The sequence below is a fragment of the Cupressus sempervirens genome, chromosome 9 (assembly GCF_028749045.1).
Source record: "Cupressus sempervirens isolate cs-2001-9-10 chromosome 9, ASM2874904v1, whole genome shotgun sequence".
Taxonomy (NCBI): Eukaryota; Viridiplantae; Streptophyta; class Pinopsida; order Cupressales; family Cupressaceae; genus Cupressus; species Cupressus sempervirens.
Window position 1 is genome coordinate 198,862,644 of NC_143126.1, and position 17,879 is coordinate 198,880,522.

The following is a 17,879-nucleotide window of genomic DNA, read 5'->3' on the forward strand; positions in this document are numbered from 1 at the left end:
TTCAAAACTTGATTTTACTATAATCTAAAACATATAGATATTATACACCTTTGGAATTTATGTCAAAAATGGGGAGAAGTAATATGCAAACGGGGAGTAGATATAAGATATTATGTTATTAAGGAGAAGATATGTTAAAGGAGGAGAATTATAATATACTCCATATGTATGTATATAGGAGAGATATATGTATGGGGGAATAGTATAGTATTATCTGGATACTTGTACAAATAAGAAGACAATATATTTACGAAAGTAATTTTGAAAATTCAAAAAAAATAGAGTATGCTACCGAGCTACAACAAGAAGAAGTCAAAACCAAGTTGAAGACTCAGAATGATGATAAAGGAAGTTTCTAACTTGTACTTTTGAATGTTTAGATTTTTGGTTTGATAAGTGTTTTTGTCACTAATGCCAAAGGGGGAGATTGTTAACATTTAGGTCAATTTTTCTAGCAGTGACTCAACACTTAGTCAATTGGTTACATTGCTACCAAGCTGTATAGTTGCTACTGAGCTTATCATTCACTCAACAGTGTTAACCAAGTGATTCAGTTGCTCCTGAGCCAAGTAGTCAAAATGTAGTGTCTACTGAGCACCTAAGTCATTTTGTAGTGTTTTCCAAGCTACACATTGTTTACCAAGATTCAAAGACTATGTACAGTGAAAATCGAGCATAGAAAAGGTTACCGATCTATTTAGCAAAAGTGAAGAAGATTGTAGTGTTAACCAAACTATGGTATGTTAACCAAGTTCTATTGTATCTACCAAGCTTACAATGTTAATGATGTGAATCTAGTGTTGATTGAGTCATGCAGTGTCAACCAAGTGATTTAGTAGCTACTTAGTTTCTCAATGTTCACTGAGTCACACAGTGTTGACCAAGTTCGAGCTTCTTGGATTTGATTAGTATGGACCGAGCTTCAAGTCCAACCGAGTGCCAAAGTTTGTTGAGCATTGACAGTGTTTTCTATGTATTAGAACATCACCAAGTTTGTCTTTAGAACCCAAGTTACAATAGTTGGGCCGACTTTGTGAATTATGATGAAATTGGTATTGTAGCCGACTCCAGTAAGTTGTTATTTGGATTGGTATATATGTAATAGATTGTATCACATCCATATATGGTAATAAAAGAAGATTATGAAGTACATGAGTGAGAATTGAAGAAGGTTACAAGTAGTATAAGGGACAATAGATATTTATCTATCACAGTTAGGTGATCATTTTAATACAAGGAATCTCATTCATCAAATCAGAGTTGCAAATCAAAGATCAACCACCAATTCATCCTAACATGTGCATTAGTCAAATCCTTTAATAAGGTAGACTTAACATTCTATTGCTGAATATCTTAACCTAGTGAATACTTCATTGTATGTTTGTAAATCCTTTAACAAGGTGGACCTCATAGTCCTTATTGCTCCTAACAGGGTATATCACTAGAAGTAGTCAATTATAAGACTTAATAGGTTAACTTTATACTACAGTACTAAAGCTTGTGGGTATCATCTCTGCCCTAGTTTTACTTTCTAGTTGGAAGGTTTCTGGGTCACCATATCTTGTGTCAAAGTGTTATGAATGTTTTTATTTCTTTCATGCATACAATTAGATCAAAATATTATATGAAGGATTAATTGGTGAAGTAAGATAAAGTTTTATTGGTTGTTGATTCACCCTTCCCCTCTCAATAACCTTACCTACCTTATATTTCCAACACTATTAACAACCTCAGTTTGGCCATCTGATTATGGATGGTAGGCATAAGAGAAAGACAGGTTTGTGCCAAGTTTCTTCCATAGTATTATCAAAAGTGGCCCACAAACTTAGAGTATCTATCACTAACTATACGTAGAGGCAAACCATGAACTCTTGCAATCTCCTTGAAGAATAGTCTTGCTATGTATCAAGCATCATTTTTACTCTTGCATGGTATAAAGTCTGCCATTTTATTGAATCTATGTACAACAACATAGACATTAGCATATCCTCTCACTCTCTTAGGTAGTCCTAAAAAAATCCACACTAAGGTATTCCCAAGGCCTAATTGGAATTACTAGACATTGATAAAGACCCAAATTCGATGAAGTTCATTTTCCCCTCTAACAAATAGTGCATTGTTATACAAAATTTCTAACACCCTAATACATTTTAGGTTAGAAATAAGACCTATTCACTTCCTCCAATGTTGTGTCAATGCCAAAACCTCCAAGGCTATCTTGGTGCTTCTTGTTGACAATATTGATCCTCATGGACCCTAAAGGAATGCATAACTATGATCCCTTAAAGAGAAATCCTTCCTGCAACAAGTAATCCACATGAAATTTATTAGAAAAATAAGAGAAAACCTTGTAAACCTCTACAAAATCTTTGTCCTCGGCATATAGACTATTGAGATTGTCAAATACCACACTCTATAACTATACTTTGTGTATTGTCATCACTCTCCTACTAAGCGCATCAGCTATCTTATTTGAGGTTCCCTTCTTGTGTTTGATTATTAAGGTATAATCTTGATGATACTTGACCCATTTGAGATGATTTTGGATAAGGTTATCCTACCTATTAAGAAAACTTAGAGCACGATTATCTATATACACAATGAATTCTTTTGGAAGTAAGTAGTGTCTTTGTTTCTTTAGTGATTGAACCATATCATACAACTCATAGTCATATGTAGAGTATTTTTGTTTGGCCTCATTGAGCTTCTTTGAAAAGAATGCTACTAGATGATTCTCTTGACTAAACAATTCTCTAATAGCTAAGTTACTAGCACCACACTTACTATAAAGGTTTTGTAGAAATTAGGCAATCTGAGGGTTGGCAACTCTGCTACTTTCTTCTTCAAGAGTTCAAAACTCTCATCAGCTTTAAAATTCCATATAAACTTGCATTTAAATCCCCCTTTGATGGTGTTGTGGATAGGTTCTATCACATGACTAAAGTTCCTTATGATTTTCCTATAAAAAGATGTCAGTCCATGGAAACTTCTGACATCTCCTATAGATTTAAGAATTGACCAATTTAAGATAGCTTCTTCTTTAGACCTATCCATCTTCAAAGATCCTTGAGACACAACAAAGCCAAGATATATTAGTTTAGTTTTAAGAAATTCACATTTATCCAAGTTGATATCCAAGTTATCATCAACTTCTCCTGATGAAGCTTCGTCAAGACCATGTCCAAATGTTGCAAGTGCTCTTCCTTTGTCTTGTTAAAGATTAGAATGTCATCAAGATAAACAATTACAAACTTACCAATGAATTCCACAAGTACCTCATTCATTACTCTCATGAAGGTACTAGTTGCATTTGTGACCCTAAACGACATCTCCAACCATTCATATAAGCCCTCATTAGTTGTAAAGGTTTTCTTCCACTTGTCTCCATGTCTAATCCTAATTTGATGATATCTTCATTTCAAGTCAATTTTGGAAAAGTAACATGCACATCCTAGGTAGTCTATCAAATCTTCAATCCTAGGCATGAGAAATCTATATCTAATAGTAATCTTGTCGATGGCTCTTAAGTCAGTACACATCTTCCATTTTCCATCCTTCCTAGGAGCTAATACACTAGGCATTGTACATGGATTTAAACTCTTCCTTATCAAGCCTTTATCCAATAGTACTTGAACTTGTTTCCCTTGTTGATCTCTAATCCTATGTTGTTGATTAGTGTCCAAAAACTTAGTCATTTACTAGGAAAGATTACAAGGTCATCACTACGACTAAGTTATCTAGTAAAGGTCAAGCATACAATGCTTATACCGTGTAGGATAATGATTGTCAAGTATTCAATAGTTACCAAGTAGATGAATGAGCTCAGCATACAACTTTTATACCGAGAAGGATAATGATTGTTGAATATTCAATAGCGACTGAGAAGATGAATGGGCTGAGCATACAATGCTTATATTGAGCAAGATAATGATTGTCGAGTATTCAATAGTGACCGAGCAGATGAATGAGTTGAGCAATATAGTAAAGACTAACAATGTTGACAAGTTACTAAGTGTCAAGAAAATAGGATTATAGAAGTTGAGTAACAACATGAAAATGTTTACATTACTGCACATCAGAGAATTCAAGTGTTGAGTAGTTTAGTTTTGACATATAAGTTTGTAATGGCACAAACACATACGTAAACTATTTTGGCTGACTTTTCTATGATATTTAATATTTGAAGAGCCATCTAAGGAGTTGATTACATGTCATTATAGAAGGTAATGATCCCAAGGCGTGCAATCTAACCAATCAAAAATGGGATTGAAATGAAAAAAGATGATGAAGTGTAATCCATCGATCAAGATCTAGAATCTTCACAGAATGTTTATTTAAGGAGGCTTCTAACCCTAGAATAGAAGGGGAGTTGTAGAGATGCATAAGAGTGTATGAGAATGTGAAGGAGTGAAGAAGAAGTCTAAAAGCATAGCATACATAGATCAATTAGAGTAGTGAAGGACTGAATAGAGTTATCAGATCAGAAGATCAAATTAGAGATATAGCAAAGAGGAGACCCAAGATCAGCTTGTAGAGAATATTGATGGTTAGGTACTTAATTAGTTATTGTTAATTGAGATAGGGTAAATCTTTTAATAGAGTGGTCTTAACAGATCTATGTAAACCTCCTAATAGAGTCCTTACTTCATTGTGAGTGTAAAATCCTTTAACAAGGTGAGACCTAATAGTCTCTTAAGCTTTTAACAGGGAAGACCCCTCACAGGGTAGATCGTATTTTATGATCAAACATTTTAATCCTAACAGGTTAACTTTATTGTTGTAACAATGAATATTTGTGGGTTTCATCCCCATCCCAGTTTTACCTTCATCTTGAAGTATTTCTAGGTGACCAAACATTGTGTTATGTGTTGAACTATTTATGGATGTGATGTATTTCATTAATGTTTCACCATTTTAGTTTTAATGGTAGATATGTGAGATGAATTAGGTGTGGATTTATATTATTCATTTTGAAGCTAAAAGTTTAAGTCCTGATTCATCTCCCCCCCCCTCCTCAGTCTTGTTTCCCATATACTTATTCCAACATCCATATCTCCTCATTTTGTGTAAGGGTCATCTTGTAGGATTCCTTGTTTGGTAAAGTAGACCTTGGTATCAAGTCTATTTGGTGACTCACATCCCTCATAGGTGGTAGGTTTTCAGCTATGTCTTTCACAACAATATCTTTGTACTTATCCAATAAGTTATGCACTTCTTTAGGCACTTCAACTTCCTTATCCATCCTAGGTTCCTCCTTAGGTTTCAAAACAATGGCATACCCTTCTTGTTTAGGTTTTATCTTTAAGACCTTAAGAAACTCCTTTCCCCTGATCTTCTTCTACCTCAGGCAATTGATCCATCTGAAATTTCCTTTCATAATTGATTATGACATAGGAATTATTTTCCCCTTCATGTACTACCTTAACATCAAACTTCCAAGGGTGTCCTAACAATAGGTGACAAGAATCCATTGGCAAGATGTCACATAGGACCTTAACCCTATACTCACCTATCTCAAACTCTACATAGGTGTGTTCATCTACTAGGACATGTTGACATTTCTTCAACTAAGATACCCTATAAGGACTCACATGTGGCAATCTATTCAACTTTATTTTTCCTACCATATCTAAAGATATTTTCAATTGAACTAGAATCCACTATCACTTTACATACCTTACCATGTGACTTGCATGTAGTCCTAAACAAAGTCTTCCTTTGTGGTGGCTCCTTGTGTTGAGGTATCTTCAACAAGGTCCTTTTTAGCATTAGGTTCTCTCCTTCATCTACCAGGGTCTAGCTTTTCCTATAGGTGAAGTCAAACTATTGGCCTCATCCTTGTAGACTAGAGTTGTCCTTTTCTCTTGTGTATTGGCATTCCTATCAGGTTACCTTCCCATGGTTTTCCCAACTTATCCACATTGATAGCACTTTCCTGTGAAGATAACTTGGTATTCCTGTCTTGTCCTCCAAATCTATCTCTTGATGGGCTTCAACATCTATAGTTTCCCTTGATGCTTGTCACATTAGTCTCTCCACTCCCCTCTATTGAAACATTCTCTTTGTTTCCATTGTAGTTTTGTCCTTTACCTAGAAACCCTCTTCCGTTAAACCCTATCTAATTTCTTCCTCTTTGACTTTGTTCTCCCTTCCTTTTCAATTTGTCCTCTTCTCTCAAGGCTAATTGAAAACATTTGTGAACTATGTCAAGTGCTAGATTAGTAATTTCATCTTGAATGTATTGTCTAAGGCCATTTAGGTACCTAGATAGTTTTTCTACTTCATTTTCTTGCCTCTTTGAGCTTACACCAAGTCTATGAAAATCTTCAATATAGCCATTGACACCTAGGTCCTTTTGCCTAAATCTTTGCAACTTCTTGTACATCTAGACTTCATAATCTGCGAGGAATTAGATCTTAAACCCAATCACCATCCTTTTCCCAATATGTGATCTTCTTCTTGCCAAGTTTTACTCTTTCTTCTTGCATAAAATTCCACCATATCAATGCTAATCCTTTCAACATTGTCGTTGCCACAATAACCTTCTTATCTTCAGCCACTTCCTTGAGGTCAAAGTGGTTATTCAAAGCATCTATCGAATCTAGTAGTTCTTCCCCATTAAGATTCCCATGATAAAGGGCTAATCCATGAAAATGATCTTTGTTAAGGGATTTTAGGGCTTCTACAAACATCATTTGTCTGCCTTAGATGTTGCAGCAACAAGAGTGTTTGATGAGGTGGCCTTTGATTCATCCTCATCATCAATGATATTACCCCACTCTATCATCTTTCCTTTACCCTTTCCCTTAGTATGTTCTTCTTTCACTTCTTGTTTTTGAGCATCCAACATTTCTTGGATGATTTCTTCATAGCTTCTACATTCAGGGCCTTAGGAGGCATGGTGCCAACTTCTGTCTCTCTTGGGAAAATTAATTCCTCTATGTTTGGCATAAACTATGATGCAATAGGGTTTAGTACTATCCTTTTTCTATTGCATAGATGCAATTATGGATCTTCTTAATCTTCCCAAGGTTAAGCACTCCAGGACCTTCCCAAGTCTCCTAGATGTGGATTCCTTTCCTCCAAGAGTTAAGGACCGTGCAATTCAATCCCAAGTTCCCAATACACTAGGCTTCTCCAAGAAATCCTTATCACTCCACTAGCACTCTTACCTCTCTTCTATAGGATCCTGAATTTACAAGATTTCCAACACCTATACTAGTTCCTCACTAACTCAACATTCCATTCCCAATAATGGGTTTTGGTCATTTCCCCAAACTAGATGCTTGTCTTGGTAAACTAGTCCAATTAGGCTTAATTCAATTAGCCCTTCAAATACAAATTTCCCCACTTCATTCAAATTTGGTCTAAAATAGGTATTAATTTCTTCACAATTTTAGATACCCATTTGAATGGGTCATACAATATAAAAAAATTCACATGTCAGTTTTTCTTGTAGATTCCCAAACTCAAGAACCCTACTCAAACCTATGTTTCCTTGATTTTAGGTTTGATCCACAAAGTTTTACAATAAGATCTTTGAATTAAACTACCAAACCAATTTTAATACTTCAAATATCATCTCATGACCCTTTAAGAAATCTTGTCTTGCATCAACATCCACAAGACACTTTGGTTGCCTCAAAACCTCAAATATGTGGCTCAATACTCCAAGTGATCGACCTCAACCTCAATTGCAGAGAATCCAACCAATGTAGCTTGATCTTGGGCAAGCAAAATCATGTCTATTATACTCGTCCTCAACACCCCACAAAGCCATGAAGAGTTTTAGCTCGTGGAATGTCAGGACAATCCCATTGAACTTCAAAACCCTAAATGTTAAGAAGCTAAAAACAAAACAAAATATGTACAAAGCCATTCTTTCATACCAAGAATATTTTCAAAACCAATCAGATAGACATCTACCAACTGTAGGGAAACAAAGTTGGCCAATGCCAAACTATTACAAGCATCAATGCAACTGTACAGAATAGGAAAACTATCAAGACAAGAAAATGCTCAAAAACCTACTCAATTGATTGAACATCTTCAAAGTTTGTTACTTACAGGTTTTATATGCTTTCTAGATTAGTTAGCACATCCTCCAACTAAATTCATCCATACTTGGGCGATTTGACAACTTTTTGTCAAGAACTTGCAAAATTGTAATTTTGCAACTTTGAGCAACTTTTAGCAATATTGCTCTATACTCCTCAAATCTTCTCCTCATTACTTCAAATCACATAGGGAGATGCATTTTGACCCAAAATAATATTTTCAAGCCTTAGTCAACCTTTAATCATAACAACTTTACCTAGAAAGCAAAATGACCTATCAAATGGGCACCTGGTGTCCCCAACCTTGTTTTATTGTTCCCTAGGCTCAACCTGACTAGGTTTTTGCCTTGTAGGTTTGTATATAATAAGGCATAAATTTATTTTTTTTACTTCGAGCTCCACCAAATTCAGAAGGGTATTCTCAACTTGAAGGACTGCACATATGACAAACTCACTTCGAACAACAAACTACAAACTTATGGCAGTGTATGATTCTCATATTAATATAATGGGTGTCTATATTTTGCTAATTCCCAAAGCATAATCACATTTAGCTTCAAACATATTGAAAACAAAACTACACTGGTACTACTCCTACAATAGAAAGTAAAATAACTTTAGATTGATAGGACCAAACTGAAATAGATCTTGTCTATAATTGACCAATGCCTATATAAGAATGACAAAGTCAAATAGAAATCATCTTCCATTGTAACTTTCCAAACATGCCCTAAAGATCTTACAAATGTTATTGTCTAATAACAATAAGATCACAAAAACATATGAAACAACCGTTCTTGGAAATCCGCCAAAAATCTCCATTACATTCATCAAAGCAATTACATTACTCTTGGAATAGAAAGTAATAACAAGCAAAATTAGGACTAAAGATGGGTCTACAAAGTCTATACAATAATTGGCTATTTCAACTGGAAGAGCTCTACATTTTATTATAAAACACAATTCATAACATAGAAAAAATAAAAAATTAAAGACGTATGATCATATGCCTCTACCCTAAAACACCCCACAATTTTAAAAGTACTCTGATGATTAGCAAATTGGAACGTAAAGAAGATTTTCACAGTTTCAGAATTTAACTTTTGTTTAGCTTTTCCTGGTGTTACGATCCTAAGAAGTTCCCCGAGCGCATTGGTTTACTGGAGCAGCAGATGTTCAGAATCGTGGACGATATCATTGGGTTTGTCATTCTATAAATTGGATGGAATAGCAGATCGCTCGAATTGTAACACAATCTCTTGCATCCAAAAGTTAAAAAATATAGGTAAGCTGTCATTTCATTGAAAAACTTGAATAAATTTTCATTAAATCAACAACTTCAGGTTTCAGGAGAAAACTCGAAAGTCTAATGTGCTACATCCGGGAAGAAACGAAGTGGTAAAATGAATCATCAATTGTATAACATGGTAGATAATACCTGAGAGAAATTTAACATAAATGGAATCAATCGCCAAGGCAGCATGGGAGTTTGCCAGAGCAGCTAGATTTTTCTTCTTTCAAGTCAAGTATCAGTATGAGACCTGGTTTCCAGAAATAAATGAAGGGCTCTAGAACCCGTAAGAGTATGAAGACAGTGATAGCGTTTGGTTATAACTGTGGTAGAAGAGGGATTAAAATAAATGACGCAGGCTTCAAGTATAATCATACAATGCCATCCATTTCTAATCTCAGTTTTAATGTGGGAGTATTGTGTAGAGAGGGTCGATTGGAGGAGGCGATTGATGTTTTGCTTAACACACATAACCCTCCTCTATACTCTAACACGTATCTTCAATTGCTGAGCACCTGCATTGCAAAGAATGCGCTTTCACAGGGAAAAAAAATCCATTCTTTCATCATAAATAAAGGATTTCCATTTGCTAGAAATACAATTTTCCAAAATAAACTGATAAACATGTATCTAAAGAGCTGCAGTTTAGTTGACGCTCGTCAAGTGTTTGACGAAATGACAGAACGAGATTGCTTTTCATGGAATGTGATGATAGCAGCTTACCGAAGAAATGAATATTCTTACGAAGCATTGAGACTGTTTCAGCAAATGCAACTAACAGATGTCAAACCCAATCAGTTCACCTTTGCCAGCATCCTTCCAGCCTGTGCCAAAATACGAGCCTTGGAACAGGGTATTTATATCCATCAAAGTATAGTGGAATGTGGGTTTTTATCAGATGTTGTAGTTGCGAGTGCATTGGTTGATATGTATTCAAAATGTGGAAGCATACACAAAGCGCGCGAAGTGTTTGACAAAATATCTCAACGAGATGCAGCCTCGTGGAATGCGATGGTTGGCGGATACGCACAAAATGGCATTCTTGACGAGGCTTTAAAGCTTTTCAAACAAGTACCTCAACCATGTGTAGTCTCATGGAATGTGATGATTGCAGGGTATGCACAAAATGGACATGTTGAGAAGGCCGTGGAGACTTTGAAGCAAATGCAATTGGCAGGCATAAAGCCAAATTCCACAACCTTTGTCACTATCCTCCCAGCCTGTGCGAAGATGGGATCTTTGGAACAAGGTATGAACATCCATCAAAGCATAATTGAAAGCGGATTTTTGTCAGACACTATTGTTGCAAGTGCCTTGATAGACATGTACGTAAAGTGTGGACACATACAGAAGGCACGGAAGCTGTTTCAAAAAATGCCTCAGAGAAATGCAGTTTCGTGGACAGCAATAATTGCAGGCTATGCACAAAATGGTATGCTTGATGAGGCTATAAGGCTTTTCAATGAAATGCCAAGACGAGATGTGGCCGCGTGGACTGTAATGATTACGGGATATGCACAGAATGGGCTTGTTGACAAGGCCTTGGACACTTTTAAGCAAATGCAATTGGCGGGTGTAGAGCCAAACTCCACAACCTTTGTTAGCATCCTCCCAGCCTGTGCCAATGTGGGAGTGTTAAAACAGGGTATTGTCCTCCATCAATTTATCATAGAAAGTGGACTTCTGTCAGATTTTGTAGTTATGAGTGCCCTGATAGACATGTATGCGAAACATGGAAGTGTAAAGAAGGCACGCAAATTATTTGATAAATTGTCTCAACGAGATGCCGTCTCATGGAATGCAATGATTGCGGGGTATGTACAAAATGACCACCTTGATGAAGCTTTGAGGCTTTTCAAAGATATGCCTCAACGGGATGTTGTCTCATGGAATGTAATGATTGCAGGATACACACAAAATGGACTTGTGGAAATGGCCTTGGAGACTTTTCAACAAATGCAATCGGCGGGTGGGAAATCAAACTGCACAACCTTTGCCAACATCCTCCCAGCCTGTGCTAAATTGGGGACTGTGGAGCAAGGTATGGACATTCACAAAAGCATAATGGAAACTGGATTTTCGTCGGATGTTGTTGTTGCAAGTTCCTTGGTAGACATGTATGCAAAATGTGGAAGCATACAGAAGGCACGCCAGCTGTTTGACAAAATGTCTAAACGTGATGCAGTCTCATGGAATGCAATGATTGCAGGGTATGTTCAAAATGGTTTTCTTGATGAGGCTCTAAAACTTTTCCAAGAAATGCCACTACCAGATGTAGTCTCATGGACTGTAATGATTGCAGGATATGCACAAAATGGAATTTTTGAAAAAGCCTTGGAAACTTTTCAGCAAATGCAATTCACAGGTATAAAATCAAACTCCACAACTTTCATCAGCATCCTCCCAGCCTGTGCGAAAATGGGGGCTTTGGAACAGGGTATGGATATCCATCAAAGCGTAATCAAAAGTGGATTTTTGTCAGATGTTGTAATTGTAAGTGCCCTGGTAGTCATGTATGCAAAATGTGGACGCATACAAAAGGCACGTGAACTGTTTGACAAAATGCCTCAACGGGATGCGATCTCATGGAATGCAATGTTAACAGGATATGCAATGCATGGATTTTGTAAGGATGCCCTTGAACTTTTTGACCTGATGCAACACTCCGGAACATATCCTGATCATGTAAGCTTAGTTTGTGTTTTATTTGCATGCAGCCATGGAGGGTTAGTGGACAAGGGCTGTAAATACTTCAGTAGCATGAATGAACTTTATGACATGACACCTGCTATGGATCATTATGTATGCATGGTTGACCTTCTTGGCCGTGCTAGCTATCTTGAGGAAGCTCTGAACTTTATCATCAAAATGCCAACTAAACCTTCTATTGTTGTGTGGATATGTTTGCTTGGTGCTTGTAGATTGCATAAAAATATAGGCCTAGGAGCATTTGCATCAACTCTCCTTCTTGACCTTGATCCTGAAAATGCTGTCCCTTATGTTCTTTTGTCAAACATCTATTCTGAAGTGGGCAGGTGGGGTGATGCTCAGAAAGTAAGGACATTGATGAAAGACAGAGCAACTAAAAAGATACCTGGATGTAGTTGGATTGAAGTCCATAAAATGATGCATGTTTTTTGTGTAGGAGATAAATCTCATCCACAAACACAGGAGATCTATGCAACACTACAAAATTTGTCATGGGAGATGAAGGCAACAGGGTATTTCCCAGATTCAAGACAAGTACTGAATGATGTGGAGGAGGAGGAAAAAGAAGCATTCCTTTGCTACCATAGTGAGAAGTTAGCAATTGCATTCGGGTTGTTAAACACTTCCCCTGAAACAACCATTAGAATTGTCAAGAACCTTCGAGTATGTGCTGATTGCCACACTGCAACCAAGTTTATCTCCAAAGTTATGGCAAGAGAAATTGTTGTGAGAGATGCAAACCGGTTCCATCATTTCAACCAAGGACAATGTTCTTGTGGAGATTATTGGTAATGCTACGTGAAGCAAGTTGTACATATATGCTTTCACCATAACAAATTGCATCAACTCAGATGTGCAAGGATAAGGAGGAATCGGATCTTGTCTTCTTCTATGGAAGGATAAGAAAGAATCAGGTTTTATCTTCAGTTTCTAATAACAATTTTTTTGAAGTTCTTGGAAACTGAAATATGCTGTTGATTTGATAAATTCGGATGCATATAGATACTGATGGGTTGCTTTTAGTAAAGTTCCATTTTACTCCATGGACTTGTCACGAGACTTAACTTTTTTTCAGGAAGGTTATTCATCCCTGGAAGGAAAAGAAAGTGAAGGGAGATACTTAAAAGAAATGGGAAGGTGCTTGGTCAGCAGGAAATATGAGAGCTGGCTTACAATCGGTTCCTTGATTGGGGACAATGAGGAGAGCTGTTGGTAGGTTTTTCCCTCTCCCTTTCTGTGGCTCTTTAGTTGAATCGATTGTATATTTTGTTAATTGTAGGTCTTTCATTGGGGAAATAAAACCCATTTTCTTAGTTTTCTATGCAAATTGATATATGCAGATTAGCTTTATTCTTCATTCGAGGTTCAAGATGTCTCATGTTGCTTTATAGAAATTGGAAATTGGGAGAGCTAACATGTTTATGAAATCACACTCTTTAATTTTTTGATTTAATTTAATTCTCTCTGTTTTCTTTTTGTCTCGAAAATAAATTATTAGAATTTATATCAGCAGAATTAAAGATATAATTTTCGTTATGCTTTAAATGACACATGTATACGTTATTCACAATGCTTGCAGTTTGAGGTTTATAATTTCTTAGATGAAAATGCTCTTATGTACAAATTTGAAGCAAAACCACAATTTCCGTGGCACTGGAACTCCACATTTATGGTATTATAAAATCAAGCATGATGATGTCTATAAAATAATAATAGAAATAAAGCTGGTACGTAGAGCTAGGAGGAAATGGTTTTCACTTAACTTAGTAAAGCTATGTATGGAAAAGGTAATTGCATGATTTTACATTAAATCATTTGAGTAAAAATGGAAAGTATTTGTGGCCATTATAGGTATGAAACAGGATAAACTGAGGAAGGTAAGAACCACAGGAACTTATGAGGAACAATGCAATTGAAGGCCTTGCTAGCATAGATTGGGACTGTTCAATTGTTTGATGAAATGTCAAAAATGGATACAGATATCTGTTTTGTGGAAGATGCCATTCGGGCACATGCAAATTATTGGAAGGAATGGCCAAACAAATGCGGTCTCACGGATGGATTCTGAGGTTGATTAAGCCTGATGAAATTGATTGTGACTGGAGTTAATGAAGACAAGGTTCAAGTATCCATACAAAAGTAGTAGCTAAGAGGGTGCAGTGATTGTGTTGTGTGCACACAAACTTATGAAGCTATTTTTTGCCCTTTTAAAAGCTTACACAGATTTTAGATAAAGCTAGCAAAAACCATTGAGATCGGAAAAAAAAGGGAATATTGTGCAAGAAGTCAAACATATATTAAAATACATTTTGGAATAATCTTATTCACTCTTTCTATCATGAATAGTGATTTACTTTTTAAGGACAAAATGAATGATAGAGTCCTACCAAAAGATCAACAACCTACTCCCACCTGTCCAATTTCAACTCATCTACAACTAAACACATGGTCGGCATATGCTTTCTTTTTGAAATATAAATCCTAAATATTTGGTTATTTGACTGCAATCTAATACAATTTTTCTACATTAACACTTTGACTTAGCTAAATTTTCTTCAACTAAACTAAGCAAGCAAACCATTATCGAAAATCAGCAACCACCAACTATAGAGGCACTTAAATATTACATTGCTCATGCTTGAAGGACTTGGGAGCTCACTTGAGGCACAACAATTTCTTAGGCTCCTATTGATGGGTGTTTTGTGACACTCTTAGCAAATATAGAATAAAACACCAAGCATTCAATCTTCTCTAGAACAAGGAAACCTTAGAGATGCTAAACAATTTATCATATATGATCAACTAAGACAACCCCAAGGTTTACATAGAAAACTAGTGACTTTATATTGCATATAACTCCGTTAATAATGTCATCTTGTTGGTAACTTATAAAGGGACTTACACTATTTCTATTGGATCTATCAACTTTCTTTCAAATGATGAATGATTTTGCAATGTAGGATCTTCAACTAATCCTAACAAGGGTATAGAAATAAAAGGCAAAAGAAATGGGTTTAGGTATCTAATGCACTTCTAACAATGCAATAAATTATTGTTGACCTAGTGAAACCAAATCAAGCTTTGCCTTTGTCAATAGGAACAACTACACAAAGATGATGCAATTTCCCAAGGGTACACAAATGATTTTCAGATTGCTTATACACATCAACACCTTGAGACATGCAAATCAATGAGCAAAAAAATTGAAGTCGGGCTTTTGAAATGAGTTCAGACTAACCATACACTACGACTTGCAATCAACAAATTACAAACGGTATGAACATAAAGTTTGATTGTGAATCAACAGCAAAAAATTTCCATTCAATTATTCAGCCTATAAACAAGTCTATAATGAGAAGTAAGAAACCATGCTAACACCCAAAATAACACAAGTATTCACTAAGCTTAAATGAATTTATATTTCTCTTTGTGGTATCTCAACAACAATTTAACAATTAGCTTCTCCTCCCTCCTACAAACGAAATGAGAAATCCTTTATTACAACGAAGGGGCCAAATTGATTCAAGATTAGTGACCAAGAGAATTCAAGAGAATCCTTATTAGGGTTTGCTACAACTACTGCCTAAAAACATTAAATCAAAATGTCATCCAATGAGATGATTACAAATTGTAAAGTGTACATGCTTTCAAGGATGAACCAAGGAGAAAATTGATTATAGTAGAACATTAAATGCCATAATGTGCCCACTTGTGAATGAGTTGGGCTGGATGAAGTTTGACATGCTGATTTGGATCTATTTGATTGGTTGAATATAATTGGGTGCCAACTTAGCATGTTTATCTTGTAATATTTCCTTTCTTCATTTTTGTTTCAATTCCACTTCATCATCATAAAGAAGTCTGTGCATCTTTAGCAATATCTCTCGATGCTCAACTTTTTTTCGTCTTAAATTAACTATGGTGGCCCGTATTTCCAAATTTGCTCATCTTGATAAATGTTCATCTTCATCTATAAGAATTTGAATCTATTGATCTTTATAATAATTCTTCATTTCATTTTCAAAATTCTTTTCTTTGAATTTGTTTAATTTGTCGTCTTGAAACTACTTGTAGCTTTGATGTTGTAATCACCTTCCTGTTGATTCTTGAATCTCCAAAGGAAATCCAAATAATGTTGTGGCAGACTTCATTTGTAAAGCCAGTCTTTTCCTCATAACTTGTCTTTGAATTCCTTCTTAAGGTGTGAGTTTTGTCTTTGATCTCTAACTTGCCCACTTCCTTGCATAACTTGACCTCTCCCTCACATTGTAAGGTCCTCCTTTGTCATTACCTTGCACATGTGAACCTTTTCCTTCTTCATATTGTCGATTCTTCCTCACTGGCCCCATTTGATCACTTGATCTCTAATGGGAATTAGTGTTCACATAGGAGCTTAGGTTAACTACAAAGTTGTTGATAAACAACTTTATATTGTTGTTAGGAGATATGATCAAGTTTGTTATATAGGTTATTGTGTTTATGGCACATTTGTGTTCAGTTGTTAAAACAACTCAAATACATTCAGGGAGATGTTTTAGGAGTGTCCTATGATTTATTTATGAGATTAAACTCCTATATAAATGTAATACATATTGAATGAGAATAGAGAGAAAACACAACATTATCGTGTGTAATATTATTTTCTTCTATTGATTATATCCCATAGTTTCTTATATGGTATTAGAGCAATGTGATTTGCAATTCTTCCATTTGAGATCTCGGCTATTCGTTTACCTATGTAATCATTTTTCTAAATACAAAGTTATATGTTATTGGCAGATTCACTCTGATTGTTCTTTATGGTTGTTGTTTCAAGATTTAATTGTGAGGGCTATGGCCATGTGGTGGAGACAACTTTAGCGATTTTTATCCATATTCATTGGTTTCTGTCATTGCAAAATCCGCTTGTTCATTGAAGATTGATTAAGGTCCATTTGTTCTGGTATAGTGTGGGCACTCATTTTTGTGATCAGGGATACATGTTGGAGATTGACAGTTTCAAAGGGTCAGCTTGTGCCAAAATCCATAAACCAATTTTCTGTATTTTTTGAAGTTTACTTTTCAGAAAGTAAGAAGAAAGATTATTTCTCCATGTAGCTTTATATTTCACTTTTCTGTGCATGACAGCTATTGTGACCGATTGTCACTTCCATCGCACATCTGCAATGGGATCTGTTGTGACCACTAGTCACTACACGCCCAAGCCTAGGACCCCCTTTCTTTTCTTTTTTTTTGTCAACTGTTTCCTTTTTCTACGGAGTGCAAGTCTAAAGGAGTCACAAAATATTTTGAAAAGAAGAAAAATCTGCCAGTTCAGAAAAAGCCCGCTCTCTAAAATTTCGGAGCGCAAGTTTGAAGGAGTCACGGAAAAGAAAAATTCCTTCATTCCTTCAAAATTTCACTTTCCATAAAAGCGTGGAGCACAATTTTCAATCAGTGAGGGAAAAAGATAAATCTTTCATTCCATGAAAAACCCGACATCCTAAGCATGGAATGCAGTTTTTAGAAGGAAATATCGTGAGAAAAATCCTCCATTCTGGGAAAAGTCTAATCCCACAAATCGTGGAGCACAATTTTAGTTTGGTAGAGAAATAATTGTGAGAGATACTAACCATTTCCAATATTTCAAGGATAACCTTTTCTCTCGTGGGAATAACTGGTGATGTAAAAGAACAACGAATCACCTTCACAACTTCTTTATTCTCAACAAAATGCGAGCAAAACACTAGCAAAGCCACCGCCTGAGTGCGTGGCGAGGCTCTCAAATCACAAACCACTAAATTCTGAATCGCTTCGGCCGCTAGTTTCTCTACAAATTTAAC

General features: G+C 35.9%; 1 pseudogene across 3 annotated transcripts; it reads left to right on the forward strand.

Moving 5' to 3' along the window:
* The first annotated feature begins 9,102 nt into the window (after positions 1-9,102).
* LOC149538168 (pentatricopeptide repeat-containing protein At2g22070 pseudogene) lies at positions 9,103-14,375 on the forward strand (annotated as a pseudogene). Of its 3 annotated transcripts, XR_016355999.1 has the most exons (4): positions 9,103-12,971; positions 13,133-13,269; positions 13,909-13,934; positions 14,037-14,375. The product of XR_016355999.1 is annotated as a pentatricopeptide repeat-containing protein At2g22070 pseudogene, transcript variant X2 (transcript). The 3 variants fall into 3 exon arrangements; XR_016355998.1 differs by having other exon boundaries at positions 13,909-14,375; XR_016356000.1 differs by lacking the exon at positions 13,909-13,934.
* Positions 14,376-17,879: the final 3,504 nt, after the last annotated feature.